Source organism: Pristiophorus japonicus, chromosome 1 (assembly GCF_044704955.1).
Source record: "Pristiophorus japonicus isolate sPriJap1 chromosome 1, sPriJap1.hap1, whole genome shotgun sequence".
In the NCBI taxonomy this organism is placed as follows: domain Eukaryota; kingdom Metazoa; phylum Chordata; class Chondrichthyes; family Pristiophoridae; genus Pristiophorus; species Pristiophorus japonicus.
In genome coordinates, this window is record NC_091977.1 from 127,294,770 (window position 1) to 127,314,746 (window position 19,977).

The window sequence follows — 19,977 nt, forward strand, 5'->3', positions numbered from 1 at the left end:
GGGACAGCATCAAACAAGAAATTAGGAATGCATGCAATAAAGGTACAGCAGTTATCATGGGCGACTTTAATCTACATATTGATTGGGCTAACCAAACTGGTAGCAATGCAGTGGAGCAGGATTTCCTGGAGTGCATTAGGCATGGTTTTCTAGACCAATATGTCGAGGAACCAACTAGGGAGCCGGCCATCCTAGACTGGGTGATGTGTAATGAGAGAGAACTAATTAGCAATCTTGTTGTGCGAGGCCTCTTGGGGAAGAGTGACCATAACATGGTAGAATTCTTTATTAAGGTGCAGAGTGGCACAGTTAATTCAGAAACTAGGGTCCTGAACTTAAGGAAAGGTAACTTCGATAGTTTGAGGCGTGAATTGGCTAGAATAGACTGGGAAATTATACTTAAAGGGTTGATGGTGAATAGGCAATGGCAAACATTTAAGGACGACATGGATGAACTTCAGCAATTGTACATCCCTGTCTGGAGTAAAAATAAAATGGGGAAGATGGCTCAACCGTGGCTAACAAGGGAAATTAAGGATGGTGTTAAATCCAAGGAAGAGGCATATAAATTGGCCAGAAAAAGCAGCAAACCTGAGGACTGGGAGAAATTTAGAATTCAGCAGAGGAGGACAAAGGGTTCAATTAAGAGGTGGAAATTAGAGTACGAGAAGAAGCTTGCCGGGAACATAAAAACTGACTGCAAAAGCTTCTATAGATATGTGAAGAGAAAAAGATTCGTGAAGACAAACGTAGGTCCCTTGCAGTCGGATTCAGGTGAATTTATAATGGGGAACAAAGAAATGGCAGACCAATTGAACAAATACTTTGGTTCTGTCTTCATGAAGGAAGACACAAATAATCTTCCGGAAGTACTAGGGGACCGAGGGTCTAGTGAGAAGGAGGAACTGAAGGATATCCTTATTAGGCGGGAAATTGTGTCAGGGAAATTGATGGGATTGAAGGCCGATAAATCCCTGGGGCCTGATAGTCTGCATCCCAGAGTACTTAAGGAAGTGGCACTAGAAATACTGGATGCATTGGTGATCATTTTCCAACAGTCTATCGACTCTGGATCAGTTCCTATGGACTGGAGGGTAGCTAATGTAACACCACTTTTTAAAAAGGGAGGGAGGGAGAAAGCGGGTAATTATAGACCGGTTAGCCTGACATCAGTAGTGGGTAAAATGTTGGAATCAATAATTAAGGATGAAATAGCAACGCATTTGGAAAGCAGTGACAGGATCGGTCCAAGTCAGCATGGATTTATGAAGGGGAAATCATGCTTGACCAATCTTCTGGAATTTTTTGAGGATGTAACTAGTAGAGTGAACAAGGGAGAACCAGTGGATGTGGTGTATTTGGACTTTCAAAAGGCTTTTGACAAGGTCACCAAACAAGAAATTGGTGTGCAAAATCAAAGCACATGGTATTGGGGGTAATATACTGACATGGATAGAGAACTGGTTGGCAGACAGGAAGCAGAGAGTTGAGATAAACGGGTCCTTTTCAGAACGGCGTGCAGTGACTAGTGGAGTGCTGCAGGGCTCAGTGCTGGGACCCCAGCTCTTTACAATATACATCAATGATTTAGATGACGGAATTGAGTGTAATATCTCCAAGTTTGCAGATGACACTAAACTGGGTGGCGGTGTGAGCTGTGAGGGGGATGCTAAGAGACTGCACGATAACTTGGACAGGTTAGGTGGGTGGGCAAATACATGGCAGATGCAGTATAATGTGGATAAATGTGAGGTTATCCACTTTGGGGGCAAAAACACGAAGGCAGAATATTATCTGCATGGTGGCAGATTAGGAAAAGGGGAGGTGCAACGAGACCTGGGTGTCATGGTACATCAGTCATTGAAAGTTGGCATACAGGTGCAGCAGGCGGTAAAGAAGGCAAATGGTATGTTGGCCTTCATAGCTAGGGTATTTGAGTATAGGAGCAAGGAGGTCTTACTGCAGTTGTACAAGGTGTTGGTGAGGCCTCACCTGGAATATTGTGTTCAATTTTGGTCTCCTAATCTGAGGAAGGACGTTCTTGCTATTGAGGGAGTGCAGCGAAGGTTCACCAGAATGATTCCAGGGATGGCTGGACTGACATATGAGGAGAGACTGGATCAATTGGGCCTTTATACATTGGAGTTTAGAAGGATGAGAGGGGATCTCATAGAAACATATAAGATTCTGACGGGACGGGACAGGTTAGATGCGGGTAGAATGTTCCCGATGTTGGGGAAGTCCAGAACCAGGGGACACAGTCTTAGGATAAGGGGTAGGCCATTTAGGACTGAGATGAGGAGAAACTTCTTCACTCAGAGTTGTTAACCTGTGGAATTCCCTGCTGCAGAGAGTTGTTGATGCCAGTTCATTGGATATATTCAAGAGGGAGTTAGATATGGCCCTTATAGCTAAGGGCATCAAGGAGTATGGAGAGAAAGCAGGAAAGGGGTACTGAGGGAATGATCAGCCATGATCTTATTGAATGGTGGTGCCGGCTTGAAGGGCTGAATGGCCTACTCCTGCACCTATTTTCTATGTGTCTATGTCACTGAAATTTGTAATGTAAAATAATGTTTCTCAGACAGAAAGTTGCACTATATGGTGTAAGTGTAGACATTTGTGGGTCCTATTCTCTTTCCTTTCTCTCCTATGCTTTCTCCCTGTTTTAGATCTCGCTGCACATTGTGCAACCTGCACCCAAAAGGGTGTGCAGATGACTTCTTCCCGCCTTTATCTGGTCACAAAGCTCAAGAATGGTTCAGAGTATCGTTTCTTGAGATTATAGTTTTTAAATGATTCCCTATTAATTTCTATAGAAATTCTTTAAAAAAAATATAGTTTGTACAATAAAGGAAAAATTCTGTCTATCGCATTGTTTTTCAGTCTAATCCTAATTCTTAGAATTGTACACACTTGTCACATTTTGTATTTTTTCCACTGAAAGGATTTGGAAAGAAGAATTACTTTTAAAATTTCCTTAAACCCTAATATATTCATGTAAGGTATGAAACATGCGCTGAGACAAGAAGTAGTTAAGGTGCTAAGCTAAGGTAGTTAAGTTTGTCTGTCTTGGCAACCAATAAACAACTCACACCTTCTGTATTGGAAAAGCTCTGATTCCCTTCTGGCTGTAAACAGAGTTAAAACACAGAAGGGTGACTTTCATGTCCTAACTGCCCTGTTTGTTTTTAAAAATGTGGGCAATAGTGCTACCAAAATAGCTTGCGGAAGTGAAGCCCTGACTTAATCTTGTGTTGCCGTCTGTCATACGAACATAAGAACATAAGAACATAAGAAATAGGAACAGGAGTAGGCCATTTGGCCCCTCGAGCCTCCTCCACCATTCAATAAGATCATAGCTGAACTGATCTTCGTGTCAACTCCACTTTCCTGTCCGCTCCCCATAACCCGACTCCCCTGTAGTTCAAAAATCTGTCTATCTCCACCTTGATTATATATCGACTTACTTGAAAGTAAGTTGCCTCTTGTTGGAATCAATTATTAAAGATGAAATGGCAGCGCATTTGGAAAGCAGTGACAGGATCGGTCCAAGTCTGCATGGATTTATGAAAGGGAAATCCTGCTTGACAAATCTTCAGAATTCTTTGAGGATGTAATTAGTAGAGTGGACAAGGGAGAACCAGTGGATGTGGTGTATTTAGACTTTCAAAAGGTTTTTGACAAGGTCCCACACAAGAGATTGGTGTGCAAAATTAAGGCATATGGCATTGGGGGTAATGTATTGGCGTGGATAGAGAACTGGTTGGCAGACAGGAAGCAGAGAGTCGGGGTAAACTGGTCCTTTTCAGAATGGCAGGCAGTGACTAGTTGGGTGCCGCAGGGCTCAGTGCTGGTACCCCAGTTATTTACAATATACATCAATGCAGTAAAAATAAAACGGGGAAGGTGGCTCAACCGTGGCTAACAAGGGAAATTAAGGATGGTGTTAAATCCAAGGAAGAGGCATATAAAGTGGCCAGAAAAAGCAGCAAACCTGAAGACTGGGAGAAATTTAGAATTCAGCAGAGGAGGAAAAAGGGTTTAATTAAGAAGGGGAAAATAGAGTACGAGAAGAAGCTTGCCGGGAACATAAAAACTGACTGTAAAAGCTTCTATAGATATGTGAAGAGAAAAAGATTAGTGAAGACAAACGTAGGCCCCTTGCAGTCAGATTCAGGGGAATTTATAATGGGGAACAAAGAAATGGCAGACCAATTGAACAAATACTTTGGTTCTGTCTTCATGAAGGAAGACACAAATACCCTTCCGGAAGTGCTAGGGGACCGAGGGTCTAGTGAGAAGGAGGAACTGAAGGATATCCTTATTGGGCGGGAAATTGTGTTGGGGAAATTGATGGGATTGAAGGCCGATAAATCCTCGGAGCCTGATAATCTGCATCCCAGAGTACTTAAGGAAGCAGCACTAGAAATAGTGGATGCATTGGTGATTATTTTCCAACAGTTTATCGACTCTGGATCAGTTCCTATGGACTGGAGGGTAGCTAATGTAACACCACTTATAAAAAGGGAGGGAGTGAGAAAGCGGGTAATTATAGACCGGTTAGCCTGACATCAGTGGTGGGGAAAATGTTGGAATCAATTATTAAGGATGAAATAGCAGCGCATTTGGAAAGCAGTGACAGGATCAGTCCAAGTCAGCATGAAATTATGAAGGGGAAATCATGCTTGACAAATCTTTTGGAATTTTTTGAGGATGTAACTAGTAGAGTGAACAAGGGAGAACCAGTGGATATGGTGTATTTGGACTTTCAAAAGGCTTTTGACAAGGTCCCACATGAGAGATTGGTGTGCAAAATCAAAGCCCATGATATTGGGGGTAATATACTGACTTCGATAGAGAACTGGTTGGCAGACAGGAAGCAGAGAGTTGGGATAGATGGGTCCTTTTCAGAATGGCAGGCAGTGACCAGTGGTGTGCTGCAGGGCTCAGTGCTGGGACCCCAGCTATTTACAATATACACCAATGATTTCGATGAAGGAATTGAGAGTAATATCTCCAAGTTTGCAGATGACACTAAGCTGGGTGGCGGTATGAGCTGTGAGAAGGATGCTAAGAGGCTGCAGGGTGACTTGGACAGGTTAGGTGAGTGGGCAAATGCATGGCAGATGCAGTATAATGTGGATAAATGTGAGGTTATCCACTTTGGTGGCAAAAACACGAAGGTAGAATATTATCTGAATGGCGGCAGATTAGGAAAAGGGGAGGTGCAATGAGACCTGGGTGTCATGGTACATCAGTCATTGAAAGTTGGCATGCAGGTACAGCAGGTGGTGAAGAAGGCAAATGGCATGTTGGCCTTCATAGCCAGGGGATTTGAGTATAGGGGCAGGGAGGTCTTGCTGCAGCTGTACAGGGCCTTGGTGAGGCCTCACCTGGAATATTGTGTTCAGTTTTGGTCTCCTAATCTGAGGAAGGACGTTCTTGCTATTGAGGGAGTGCAGCGAAGGTTCACCAGACTCATTTCAGAGATGGTAGGACTGACATATGAGGAGAGGCTGGATCGACTGGGCCTGTATTCACTGGAGTTTAGAAGAATGAGAGGGGATCTCATAGAAACATATAAAATTCTGACGGGACTGGACAGGTTAGATGCAGGAAGAATGTTCCCGATGTTGGGGTAGTTGAGAACTAGGGGTCACAGTCTAATAAGGGGTAAGCCATCTAGGACTGAGATGAGGAGAAACTTCTTCACTCAGAGAGTTGTGAACCTGTGGAATTCTCTTCCGCAGAGAGTTGTTGATGCCAGTTCGTTGGATTATATTCAAGAGGGAGTTGGATATGGCCCTTACGGCTAAGGGGATCAAGGGGTATGGAGAGAAAGCAGGAAAGGGGTACTGAAGGGAATGATCAGCCATGATCTTATTGAATGGTGGTGCAGGCTCGAAGTGCTGAATGGCCTACTCCTGCACCTATTTTCTATGTTTCTATGTTTTCACAGAGACAGGTTGAAGTGGGAATGCAGGAGTAACTGAAGAGGGTATGGACAAAGCGCTACCGCAGATAAATATTCAATGGGACCAAAAGTAGAACTGTCCCAGAATACTGAAAGGGGCCGGGAAGGAGCTAGCAGAGGCACTAACATAATTTTCAAAAAGTCTTTGGAAGCAGGGACTGTCCAAAGGATATGTTACACCTCTGTTGAAGAAAGGGTAAAATGAAAAGCCAGGAAATTAGAAGCCAGTTAGTCTTACCTCAGTTGTAGATAAAGTTTGAGCTCACAATACAAATGAAATTAGTGAACACTTGTAGAAGCATGGTCTAATCATATAAATTACATATAAAGGACATGTGCTTGAATAATATAATTTTTTGAGGAAATCATAAGAGTGTACAGATAAAGAGAATGCTGGTGCACACAAGGTTTATAATCATTCTCTGCACAAGTGTCATAGACTTGCACAAGTCGCATTGCATATGCATTTTACACAGTTCAAGGCTCATCTTCAATCTTCATTGTGCTGAATATATACTGTTTCTACCAGTATGGTTTTAGAACTAAATATCAATTCAATTTCTCTCGATAGTATGATGTGGCCAACTTTCCATCTGTTTATATAACACAAAGATGAGAATATAGTCTTGAATCTTATTCAAGCATGTGTTTTTAAATGACATACTGTATAATACTTACCAAAAACCACATTCCTTGTGTTCATTATTTTATGACACCTTAGATCTCTGTCCCTATTCTTGAATCTTGGCCGGGACTCCTGCCTGAAACAGGTGGGAGTCGTATACATATAAGCTCATCAGGGTCAGATATTAAGTAGTTAAGACCCCCAATGCATTTTCATCTCTGGCTGCATTGCTGCTACTGCTGCCTGCTGCCACCCAACCACCATGAGCAGTACAAGTCGGAAGGTAGCCATTGTCAGCATAAATTGAAGGTATCCCGAGTTGCAGTCACGACAAGCTGAATGGAGGTTTGGGACATGTTCTTATGGCAGTTGCATGTGGATTTTGAATTATAAAGGCTTCCAGATTTAATATGCTTGTTGCTGTCGGTTCTGCAAAATGATACCTACTGCTCTGAAGTGCTGCTTATTTTCACTCTCTATGCCTTGTCTTTAAGGTGCTGCTGCAAACCCTTCACATTTGGCTGATTTCCCGATTCCGATTGGCAAGCTACCTTTTGGGGAACGTGTTTCATGCTGGCAGCTCGTTGTCCAATTTATAATGAGGACCTGATGCAAAATGGACCAATGTTTCCTGCTGACTCCACCGGGTGGCCGCCATGTATGTTCGGCCCACTGCTTACCTGATTAATGCACAAGACCCAGATCACCCCTGGAGACACAAGTAGTCAATCAGGTATGACAGTCAGGCCCAACAAAAGCATGAGAACTTTGAATCCAGAGAGTTGTTAGAAATTATTTTAAGTCAAGAAAGATGAGTCACTAACGAGGGGCAGTGCAGCTTGTCCATTACTTTGTATTTTATGTGAAGATAAATTGATTGAAATGTGTATCCAATCACAACACTTACTCTCTATGTTCATGTGCAGCTTAACAATTTGTATCTGGCCTCACCTCACCAACTGTTTGCTTGATTCATCGTCACTGAAATTGAAAGGGTACATGTGCAAAAGACATAAATATCTAGTTCAGATCACAAAAGGATAGTATTGTAACCCAGGGGTGTAATGCTATCGCATGGTTAGACATTGGGTAGTAAGGGGACTCCCTTAAACCTGAAACACTTAGATGCTTGCAGAAGGCTGTACCTGAGAGAATGTCTAAGGCAAGACCCAAATTTTGTAACAACATTATTCTGTTAATTATCTATCTATGTCCTAGAATTGCCCATGTAAAGATCCCAGTCTCTTTAAACAGTTCTATATTCTGAGCTTGTCATTGCAGTTTATGACTGCTTCCGGACTCTGGATGCTTCAAACTACAAGTGTACTTGTGAGGGGTACACTGCAGTTATAGTGTAAATACAGCCTGAATCCAGTGTTAGATTAGGCCCTGACACCAGAATGAAGTAAAGCAAGACTTCCTGGAGCAACAAATCTCTCTCCACTCCACTCCACTCCAGAGAATCAGTTTCGATTTACATGCTGGGTTTAGCGTCTTTGTGAAGCTGTCTCAGCTTCGTTCTGACACTAAACACATGAAGTATGAGTGCTTCAGGAAGCCTACAAGAGGCAGTTGCTTTCTAGACTTTGTTCCTGAGTGTGACCCAACACTGTTCATGAAGTAGATGTAATTGAACCACACTTGGTGCTGACAACGTCAGCGCAGTGTTGTGGCAGAAACCTGAAACAGGCATTATGCAAAGTGCCTAACGTTTCCTTCAGTCGTAGGTAAAGGAAGCCTCTTGTTTGTCCTTGCCCAATATGGCGGGTGGCGCACTTCTGGTCAGAAGTGTATGCGTGCTTCCTACCTGCCATTTTGGGGACGTAGGAGGCCATTGTAGCACCTGAAAAATGGGCACTATGTGGCCCAATTTCTAGACCCAATAGACAAGTGTAAGTCCCATGTTCATAAAGAGTGATATAGTTAATACTTGGCAACTATAGGTTAATTTATATATAATATAAATTCATTTAACCTGACTTCAGTGATTGATTTTATCAGTTTTCCAATCATCAAAAACAAAATGAAGGAATGGCAGCATGAAAATAACCCAATAAAGGATGTCCACTGCGGCTTTAGAAGGGGTAGATCTTGTCCAACAAATTGACAAGAGTAAGCAAATGACATCTTGTCGGTGAGCATCAAGTGTAAGTGATCGAGTGGGATTACATATTGGCAAAAGGGAAGGAAGCAGAGGGTAATTGTAAAAACTGCAAGCTTGCAAGGGGTGAGGTGGAAGATATTGAATGGATTGCCACTGTGGTCAAAGCTAGGATTCCTTTTCCCATAAAGCAGGGGTGTCCATAATTTTGGAGTAGTGAGCTGCATCTGTATGCTATAACCAGTGAATGAGCTTGGATTAAGTATCTGATTTGGCCCTAAGTACTTCATGAGATTGATACCCCCAATGTTTTCACCATACTCCAATTCAAATAGAACCAAAGAAAGCATTCAATGGGTATATAGTCAAAGGAGAGCTCCTTTGCATAAGCAGTATCTGATGACGGACCTGGCAAACAATGTAACATCCAAACTATCAAAACTTTGTTTCATTTTGTAGCAATCTATTTTTATAATATGAAATTACCAGTGTCATTTTTCACTTCTGTAGTATGTATTTTGAGTTTTTTTTATTCATTCACAGGATGTGGGCGTCGCTGGCAAGGCCAGCATTTATTGCCCATCCCTAATTGCCCTTGAGCAGATGGTGGTGAGCTGCCTTCTTGTCCATGTGCTGAAGGTACTTCCACAGTGCTGACTTTGTTGTAGCGGTTTGGTATAAATGAGTGGCTTGCTAGGCCATTTCAGAGGGCAGTTAAGAGTCAACCACATTGCTGTGGGTCTGGAATCACATATAGGCCAGACAGGGTAATGACTGCAGATTACCTTCCCTAAAGAACAGTAGTCAACCAGATGGGTTTTTCCAACAATCCAATAATTTGATGGCCATCATTACTGATACTAGCATTTTAATTCCAGATTTATTTAATGCCATGGTGGGATTTTAACTCGCATCTTCGGATTATTAGTCCAGACCTCAGGATTACTAGTCCAGTAACATAACCACTATACTACCGTACCCCTAGAGCTTTACATGATGTATTGACCATGAATTTCCACATTGGGTACAATAGTAGTATTGCCAACTCTCATGATTTCAGAGGAAATAAAGCTTCACACACTCTAAATCTCTCAGTTTAAAAAAAATCCACCAATTTGTGCATGTGCAGAAATATAGGTGATTTGTCGTTTGGTGGGGAATGGCCTTTTCTCAGGCTGTTAGAAATGGCAGCAGCCTCTAAGTGAGTGAGTGACTAGGGTATGGTCAGCAGTTCACGGCAGCAAAACTGAGGGGCAGTGGCAAGAGCAAGTGCAATTTTTAAATTAGAGCAAGCGACCTGGGCCAAGCCTGAGTCTGGGCCTGGGATACCTGGACCTATCGAGCCACCTCTGCAGGGTCGGGGGTTTGGGGGAGCGGGGGTGGGAAGAGTGGCCCAAAGATCATCCCTTGGTTCCACACTACAATACAGGGATTAGTGGGGGATTATGGAGCGGGGGTGGTCAGTCCGCAAAAGTACCTTTTTTTAAATTCATTTCTGGGATGTGGGCATTGCTGGCAAGGCCAGCATTTATTGCCCATTGCTAATTGCCCTTGGGAAGGTTGAACAGTTACAGGGCAGTGTAAGCTGATGGAGGCTTAAGTTAGTAAGAAGGTGGAATGGTGCATGGCGAACACGGTGGTGAAATTAGGTGTTGCCCTTGGCTTAGGAATTGTATTTTCTGTTGTCATTTTTAAGCGGCACATATGGCCTATTACCTTTAGTGCAGGAATCTGTTTAAGAATGGCCTATGCTAACTGCCAGAATGATTTATAGTCTCCATATCTTCTGCATGGAAAGTTTGTCAAAGAACAGTCGCCTTAGGATGATTTTCTCAAACTCTGTACTTACTGTACAGTACCAGTTTCCTGCAGATCAATTCAGCATGTGTGCTTGTAATACAAATTCTTATTACTGTGCTGTATTTAATTTCACTTCTCAAACCTGTGCATGAGAATCATCAATTTATTCAAATAATAATCTACTGACTGTGGAAAAATTTTACATATGCAGTTGGATTGTAGCCATTGTTGCCATATGGGTTTATATTTTGTTTTTGCTTGTGGCACAAACAATGTTCCAATAAATTAACGAGCCATTTTAACACCTAATTTCAATCTTTCCTGGTCTGTTATGGTTTAATTACACTGGTACATTGAAGAGTGTTGGAACACTGGCTTACAGGTTATGTCATCGCAAAAAAAGAAATTAATTGGCTATAATCGATAACAGCAACAATAACTTGCATGCCTTTAAAGTAGTAAAACTTCCCAAGGTGCATTACAGGAGCGATTATCAAACAAATTTGACACTGAGCCAAAAAAGGAGATATTAGTGCATAGAAACATAGAAATTTACAGCACAGAAGGAGGACATTCCGGCCCATCGTGTCTATGCCGGCTGACAAAGAGCCACGCGGTGACCAAAAGCTCGGTCAAAGAAGTAGGTTTTAAGGAGCGCCTTAAAGGACGAGAGAGAGGAGGAGAGGTTTAGGGAGGGAATTCCAGAGCTTAAGGCCAGGGCAGCTGAAGACACAACTATCAATGATGGTGTTATGTTCAGAATAATTCCACAAGACTGTGTGCTGTAAGCTCAAATTGATGTGACCTTAGTCTCTAATCAAACTCCAGAGTGCTGACGCAGCATGGCAGACAACCTTTTATACTTACTTGCATGAGGTGTGCAGGTGACCCTTGGGTCTCCAACAGGTGCGCCCCCTGATGGCAAGTCTTACACTATTATAAAGTTTACATATATAACATCACTCCCCCCAAAGTCTTAGATACAAGTTATTTACAAGTTGAGGCGATCCGGGGCTCTTCGTTCCCGGGTTGATTGCCTGAGTTGAAGTCCTGGCATGGGTGAGTTGATCGGATCATTGCTGCACTGCAGCGCAGCTGGTCTGGTCAGACTGTCGGGCATGGTGGGTTCATCCTCGTGATTGACAGCGAGGTCGATTGCTGGTTGGGTGTGTGTTAGTGGATCAATGATGGTAATGTCCTCTTCAAACCGTCCATCACGTGTTTCAAGCTCTGCTTGATAGTTTGGACTGCCTGTTCCGCTTGACCGTTGGATGCGGGCTTAAACGGGGCAGACCTGACATGTTTGATGCCATTGCGGGTCATGAACTTGTTGGTGAAAAATGGCCCATTGTCACTAACAAGGACGTCGGGCAAACCATGGGTGGCGAACATGGCCCAGAGGCTTTCAATGGTGGCAGTGGACGTACATGATGACGTCCACTGATACTAGGAACATCTTTCCTGCAAAGGAGCCAGCAAAATTTACGTGGACGCTGGACCACGGTTTGGAGGGCCATGATCACAGACTCAGTGGGGCCTCCCTTGGTGCATTGCTCAACTGTGAGCAAGTGTTACATTGGTGTACGCATGACTCCAATTCCAAGTCAATGCTGGGCCACCAAACATGCGACCTGGCGATAGCCTTCATCATGACTATGTCTGGGTGGGGACTGTGTATGTCGCATATAAAGGTTTCCCTGCCTTTTTTTGGTGAAACCATGTGATTACCCCATAAGAGACAATCCGACTGGATGGACATTTCATCTTTGCGTCGGTGAAATGGCTTAATTTCACCTTGCATTTCACCGGGAACAGCCGACCAGCTCCCATTGCAGATGCAACTTTTTTACAAGTGATAGTACAGGATCCTGGCTGGTCCAGGTCTGATCTGACGAGCAGTGATGGGTGACCCCTCGCTCTCAAAAGCATCCATGACCAGAAGCAAGTTTGCGGGTTGCGCCATTTCCACCCCGATGGTGGGCAATGGTAGCCGACTGAGGGCATCAGCATAGTTCTCAGTGCCTGGTTTGTGGCGGATTACATAGTCATACACAGATAATGTTAGTGCCCATCTTTGGATGAGGGACGAAGCATTGGTGTTAATACCTTTGCTTTCTGAAAACACGGAAATAAGCGGTTTATGGTCGGTTTTGAGCTCGAACCAGAGTCCAAATAGGTATTTATGCATTTGCTTAACCCCGTGTATTCATGCTAATGCTTCTTTCTCAACCATACTGTAGGCTCTTTCAGCCTTAGATAAACTTCTGGACACATATGCAACCGGTTGCAGTTTGCCTGACACATTGGCTTGCTGTAACACACAACCAACACCATACAAAGATGCATCACAAGCTAGTACTAAACGTTTACACGGATGATACAATACAAGTAACTTGTTAAAACATAGCAAGTTTCTGGCCTTATCGAAGGCTGTCGCTTGAGATTTACCCCAAACCCAGTCATCACCCTTGCGTAGCAATAAATGCAAAGGTTCCAGCAAAGTACTCAACCCAGGTAGAAAGTTACCAAAATAGTTGAGGAGTCCCAGGAACGAATGCAGCTCCGTCACATTCTGTGGTCTGGGTGCATTCTTGATGGCCTCTGTCTTCGAGTCTGTGGGTCTGATGCCTTCTGCCGCAATCTTTCTCCCCAAAAATTCGACCTCTGGCAACAGGAAAACACAATTGGAGCGTTTTAGCCTGAGTCCCACTCTGTCTCGTCACTTTAGAACCTCTTCCAGGTTGTGCAAGTGTTCGATGGTGTCACGACCAATGATCAGGCTGTCGTCTTGAAACACAACGGTGCGCGGAACCGATTTCAGCAGATTTTCCATCTTCCTCTGGAAGATGGCAGCAGCCGAGCGAATCCCAAAAGGGCAGCTGTGGTATATGAACAGTCCTTTATGCGTGTTGATGCACGTCAATCTTTTCAAAGATTCAACCAGCTCCTGTGTCATGTAAGCAGAGGTTAGATCCAGCTTGGTGAACGACTTACCCCCTGCTAACGTTTCGAACAGACCCTCCGCTTTGGGTAGTAGGTACTGGTCCTGTAACAAGACTCAGTTGATCGTTATCTTGTAGTCGCCGCAGATTCTGACCGTGCCATCGCTCTTCAACACTGGAACAATTGGACTGGCCCACTCGTTGAACTTGACTGGCGATATAATTCCCTCTCGTTGAAGTCTGTCCAGTTCGATCTCTACTTTCTCCCGCATCATATATGGAACCGCTTGGGCCTTGTGATGAACGGGTCGTGCATCAGGGATTAGATAGATCTGCACTTTGGCTCCTGTGAAGTTGCCGATGCCTAGCTCAAATAGCGACGGGAATTTGTTTAGCTCTTGAGTGCACGAGGAGTCATCCACCGAAGACAGTGCTTTGATGTCATCCCAGTTCCATCGGATCTTTCCTAGCCAGTTTCTGCCAAACAGCGTTGGGCCATCGCCTGGTACAATCCATAGTGATAAATCACGCACAGCTCCATCGTACGATACCTTCACTGTCGCACTGCCAATGACTGGTATGAGCTCTTTGGTGTAAATGCGCAGCTTTGTATAAATTGGGCTTAGTTTTGGCCTTTATGCCTTGTTGCTCCACAGTTTCTCAAAAGCATTCTGGCTCATAATTGACTGACTCGCCCCCGTGTCCAATTCCATGGAAACTGGAATGCTGTTTAATTTGACTTTCAATATTATTGGAGGGCTTTTTGTGGTGAAGGTATGTACTCCATACACTTCCTCTTCAGCCTCGGGTTGAGTAGCCTCTCTTACTCGTTCAGCGTGATCCGCGCCGGATTGGTCATCTGATGACTCTGCCACATGGTGAGTCGCAGCATGTTTGCACATTCGCTGGATGTGCCCCATTGTTCCGCAGCCTTTGCACACGTAGTGCTTGAATCGACATTGATGGGCCCGATGATTACCCCCGCAGCACCAACATGGTGTTGATGGATTCGCATTCACACCGCACGGTGGACTCTGAGTCATCCTAGGTCTGGCCTCTGCGGGCGTGTAGGCCCTGCCATGTACAGTTCTGCCTGCTGAAGGCGTTATTTTATGCACAGTACTTGCCGGTGAGCTTCGATGCTGAGAAGATATCTGCTTAGTGTTATCGTTCGTGGACATGAAAGCCTGGGCTATCGTGATGGCCTTGCTTAGATCTAGGGATTTCGGCAGACAACAGTTTGCGAAGAATGACCTCGTGGACGATTCCAAGCACGAAAAAGTCCCGCAACATTTCCCCCAAAAATCCAGCAAATTCGCACGCTCCCACAAGGCGTCTTAGTTCGCCACGTCCTGGCCCTCGATGCGATGATCTGTATAAAAGCGATACCTGGCCATTAAGATGCTCTTCTTCGGCTTGAGGTGTACCCAAACCAGGTGCACAACTCTGCATATGTCTTGTCCGTTGGCTTCGTCGGTGCTAGCAGATTTTTGATGAGGCCATATATCGTGGACCCAAAAATGGTGAGAATCGCCCTGCGCTTGACCGCGTTACTGTTCGTATCCAACTCGTTGGCCATGAAGTACTGGTCAAGATGCTCAATGAAGGCTTCCCAATCATCACCCTTAACAAATCTCTCAAGAATACCAATGGAAGCCATAACCGCTTGAAAGTTCGTGATCTGTTACTCGTCGCCAATTGTTATGTGCAGAATAACTCCACAAGACTGTATGCTGTAAACTCAAACTAATGTGACCTTAGTCTCTTTAATCAAACTCCAGAGTACTGAAGCAGCATGGCAGACAGCCTTTTATACTTACTTGTACGGGGTGTGCAGGTGGCCCTTGGGTCTCCAACAAGTGCGCCCCCTGGTGGCAAGTCTTACACTATTATAAAGTTTACACACATAACAGGTGGAGTGATTTAAAATCGGGAATGGGCAAGAGGCCCGACTTAGTGGAGCGCAGTGCTCTTGGAGGATTGTAGGGCTGGAGGGACACGCCATCGTGCACCATCTTGCCGTCCGGAGGAGGCACGGGTCCCCAGTGGAGTGCTCTCTATGCAGGAGTCCTCCCCTTATTTATTGCAGACTTAGCATGGAGGGTAGTCCCATGCAATAATTTTTAAAGTCGGTTCATGGGCTCCCAGGCCGCCTGTAATTTCTGCGGTCCAGAGGAGTCCGTGTTCCACATTTTTATTGAGTGTGCGAGGTTGCAGCCCCTCTTCCAATATCTGAAGGGGCTGCTCCTCAAATTCTGGTTGCACTTCCGTCCCACACTCCTGATCTTTGGGCACCCTGTGCAGAGAGGAGCGGGCAGATCAGAAGGCCTCCTCGTGGGGGCACTTGTATAATTTGTGTTCTTGGTGCCCTCAAAAAAAAAAAACAAGTGGGCACTTGTTTGAAAGTGTTTGGAATGTGCCTCCCTTTAATGTTGTCGACAAAAATAGTTGTAGGGCTGTAGGAGGTTTGTTCCAGAAAGAGGCCAACCTGTGAGTGATAGAACAGCGGGGCAACTGATCCACCTATTCCTGCTTCTATCTCTTGTGACATTATATCAATAATCAGTTAGTGACAGCTGAATGTACTTCTTGTTCAGGAGCAAAGCTCGCGGAATGCTCTTCCTGTCCGGGACTATAGGTCAGTGAGGGGTTAGGGTGGGATAAAATAGCAACTCATGATTTCTTACCAAATATCATGATTCCTAAGAGTTTATCTCATGATTTATGAGACGATGGGGGTGGTATTACTGCAATCGACAATCTGGGCGCAAATTGCGCTAAAAATAGTGGTAGTTTTACAAAGTGCTTCTATTGCTCATGTTTCTACTCAACTTATTTATATATCACCAAACATAAAATCTTCCATGAACCAGTGCAATTGGACAGCGTTTTAGAATGTATTTTTTTTTTAAAGCTTTCAGCTGTGGCTCAGTGGGTAGCACACACCTCTGAGTCACAGGGTTGTGGGCTCAGGTCCCACTGCAGGAACTTGAGCACATAAATCTAGACTGACACTCCACTGCAATGGTGAGGGAGTGCTGTACTGTCAAAGGTGCATCTTTTGGATGAGATGTTAAACCGAGGCCCCGTCTGCTCTCTCAGGAGGACGTAAAAGATCCCTTGGCACTTTTTCGAAGAAGAGCAGGGGAGTTATCTCCGGTGTTCTGGCCAATATTTATTCCTCAATCAACATAACAAAAACAGATTATCTGGTCATTATCACATTGCTGTTTGTGGGAGCTTGCTGTGCGCCAGTTGGCTGCCGTATTTCCCATATTACAAAAGTGACTACATTCCAAAAGTACTTCATTGGCTATAAAGTGCTTTGAGACGTCTGGTGGTCATGAAAGGCACTATATAAATGCAAGTCTTTCTTTAAATATTTGCATTCAAAAATATTCCTTGTTCTATTTAATAGTAGTAACCTGGTACAGTTTTATTAATACAGCTGACAATGGGTTAGCACAAAAAATACGCATTTTTAATTGGAGTGTCTGGTTCACCACCTGTAAGTAATACATTGTAAAATAATTGGAAATTACTTAAAAGCTATACAGAACCATTTGCTGGTTACATTGGTGCACAGCAGTCAGTTTCTTAGTAAATGAAAAAAATATTTAAAAGTTTTAAAACAAACCTATTAGTGTCTTTGTGCCTTTAAAAAAAAACAGAATAGCTTAATTTTAAGAGCCTCCTTGAAGGCCTGCAAATGGACGCAATAGCGGAAACTCGCAATGGTGATTAATTCAATCTGGGGATGTGGCCAGTTTTGTTGACGAGGTCAGCTTCTAGCACAATGGGCTGGATTTTTGGCTTTTGATATTTCAGGGCGGCAATGATGGCAGGGCGGTCCTGCTACCACCTGGAAAAAGTTTACGTCCTCATCCGCAACATTTGGCATAAAGTGAGGATCCATGATTGTGGGCGCAAAATCAGGTGTTACACAAGGAAGTTTTTCTGACACAGCCGAAAATCGCGGCATTTAAAATTATTTAAATTTCGCGCATGTGCAGATGCGTTCCAATCTTCCCGGGCGCAGGCGAAACATTAGGGTGCGGCGATTTCCTTTGCACATGCGCAGATGCACCGGCCCACTTCCATCACAGCTGGAGAGATGGCACAGCAGGAGGGAAGACAGAGAGCACGCCGCTTCTCTGCAGCGGCTGTTGAGGCGTTAGTGCAGTCCATAGAGAGGAGGTGGCCTGTACTGCATCTAGTGGGTGGAAGGGGGCCCCGTGCCCAGTATCTTTTAAAATGATTGAATTTCACATTCAGATGGAGGGTGAGAAAGTTGGATCCCCAACCAGCGTTCTAAGCTTAAATAAAGGAGACTATGAAGGTATGAGGGCAGAGTTGGGTAAAGTGGACTGGGAAAATAGACTTAAGTGTAGGACGGTTGATGAACAGTGGTGTACATTTAAGGAGATATTTCACAACTCTCAGGAAAAATATATTCCAGTGAGGAGTATAGGGTGTAAGAGAAAAGATAGCCACTCATGGCTTATTAAAGAAATAAAGGACGGTATCCAATTTAAAAACAAGAGTATACAAAGTGGCCAAAACTAGTGGGTGGACAGAAGATTGGGAAGCTTTTAAAAGCCAGCAAAGAATGACTAAAAAAATGATTAAGAAAGTGAAGATAGACTATGAAAGCAAACTAGCACGAAATATAAAAACAGATAGCAAGAGTTTCTATCGGTATATAAAAAGGAAAAGGGTGACTAAAGTAAATGTTGGTCCCTTAGAGGACGAGACCGGGGAACTAGTAATGGGGAACATGGAGATGGCAGTAACTCTGAACATATATTTTGTATCAGTCTTTAAGGTAGAGGACACTAACAATATTCCAACAGTGGATAGTGTTATATATGCAGACTATAGATATACTCTCTGTATAGTCACTGTACAGTTGCATATATAACATCACTCTCCCCCAAGTCCTTTGTGCCGATTACCTTTGCACTATGTGCTCTGGCTTAGCTCTCCCCAGATGGAGACTTGTTACCTGATGTACTATCAATAAGGTTTACACTGTGTATATACTATGCTGGTACCACTAGAGGGTGCAACTGGTGGAGACTGGGGTTTCCTGCCCCTATGGCAGAAGCTGTCCACCAGAGGGCACTGTGGTGGGAGACCTGAGGGTCACCTGCACAGGTGTGCAGCGCCCAGTATAAAAGGGTGCCCACCATGCTTGTGCCAGACACTTGAGTTACGAATAAAGGACCAAGGTCACTACAGTTTGAATACAACATATTGCCTCGTGAAGTCATTCATAAGTGCATTTCAGACATAACAACTGGCGATGAGAATACGGACTTTCACATGATTATGGCTACTTATGACACACTAAAAGACTTCGCAGAGGGTGATGATTGGGATGCCTTCACGGAAAGGCGCAAGCAATATTTCGTGGCAAATGACCTGGCAGGGGAGTCGGTCACATTGGCGGAGAAGCACAGGTTTATACTGCTGACCAGTTGTGGGCTCGAGGTCTTCCGCCTCGTCAGGGACTTGCTGGCACCCACAAAGGCCAAGGATAAGACATGAGATGAACTGACTGAACTAATTTGTGACTAACTAAAACCAAAACAGAGCATCCTCATGGCCAGACACATTCTACACTCACCGCAGACCTGAGGGCCAGGAGATTGCAAAATATGCTGCCGACCTCAGGAGACTTGCGGCATCATGTGATTTTGGCATGCACCTCAATGAAGCATTGCGAGACATTTCCTTTATGGGAATTGGCCACGAGGGCCTTCTTCACAAGCCCACACTACGGGCGACCTGCAGAAGGCCATCAGCATCAGTCAGGCGTTCATGACCTCGACCTGCAGCACCAAGCAAATTATTCATCCTGTGGACTCAAACCAGGCAAGTACTGTACACAGAACGGTACCTTTCACAGGCAAGACTGTAGAACGTGGCTCTGCCCAGGGCAGAGAGCACAAACCTCAGGGTTCCAGAACTCAGAGTCCACCGAGGGGTGCTAATCGATTAGCACCATGCTGGTGTTGTGGAGGAAACCATAGGGCTCACCAGTGTCGGTTTGCTGAGTACGTATGCAAAGCCTGTAACATGAAGGGCCACCTCCAGCGTTTGTGTAAAAAATACAACTCACCGTCTAGCAGAGGAGTCAGTAGATGACTTTGAATCCAGCGAGGAGTATGATGATTTGGCCAGAGCAAAACCTCATCTTTGCTTGGGCCAGGCAGCAGAGAACAGACCAGTGTAGCACCTGAGGCACAGACCGTCCTTCACGACTGTGTGGCAATGATCCGACCGGAACAACCTAAAGGTACCTTCCCGGCTCCAGTGGCAGGACTCCTGCGGAAGAAAATCGAATTCACAGGAACTCTTCCAGCTTTTGTGGCAGAATCGCGGGAGAGAAGGATCAAGGCAGTTGACCTCGAGGACCGAGGCAAGATGGCGTCCCTGCTGCAGCGTGGCTGAAAAATAAGATGGCCACGGCCATATCACGAGGTGCAATGCTGAGGGACCTACACGTGGTGTCTAACACAGGATTTGA

General features: G+C 44.5%; 1 protein-coding gene and 1 pseudogene across 1 annotated transcript in view; one reads left to right on the forward strand and one right to left on the reverse strand.

The window, feature by feature from the left end:
• The window catches only part of LOC139265728 (GRAM domain-containing protein 2B), a 197,896-nt gene that overhangs the window by 126,888 nt on the left and 51,031 nt on the right, over nt 1-19,977 (reverse strand). The gene's annotated exons all lie outside the window — the stretch shown is intronic.
• LOC139261104 (MICOS complex subunit Mic10-like) lies at nt 10,292-10,525 on the forward strand (annotated as a pseudogene).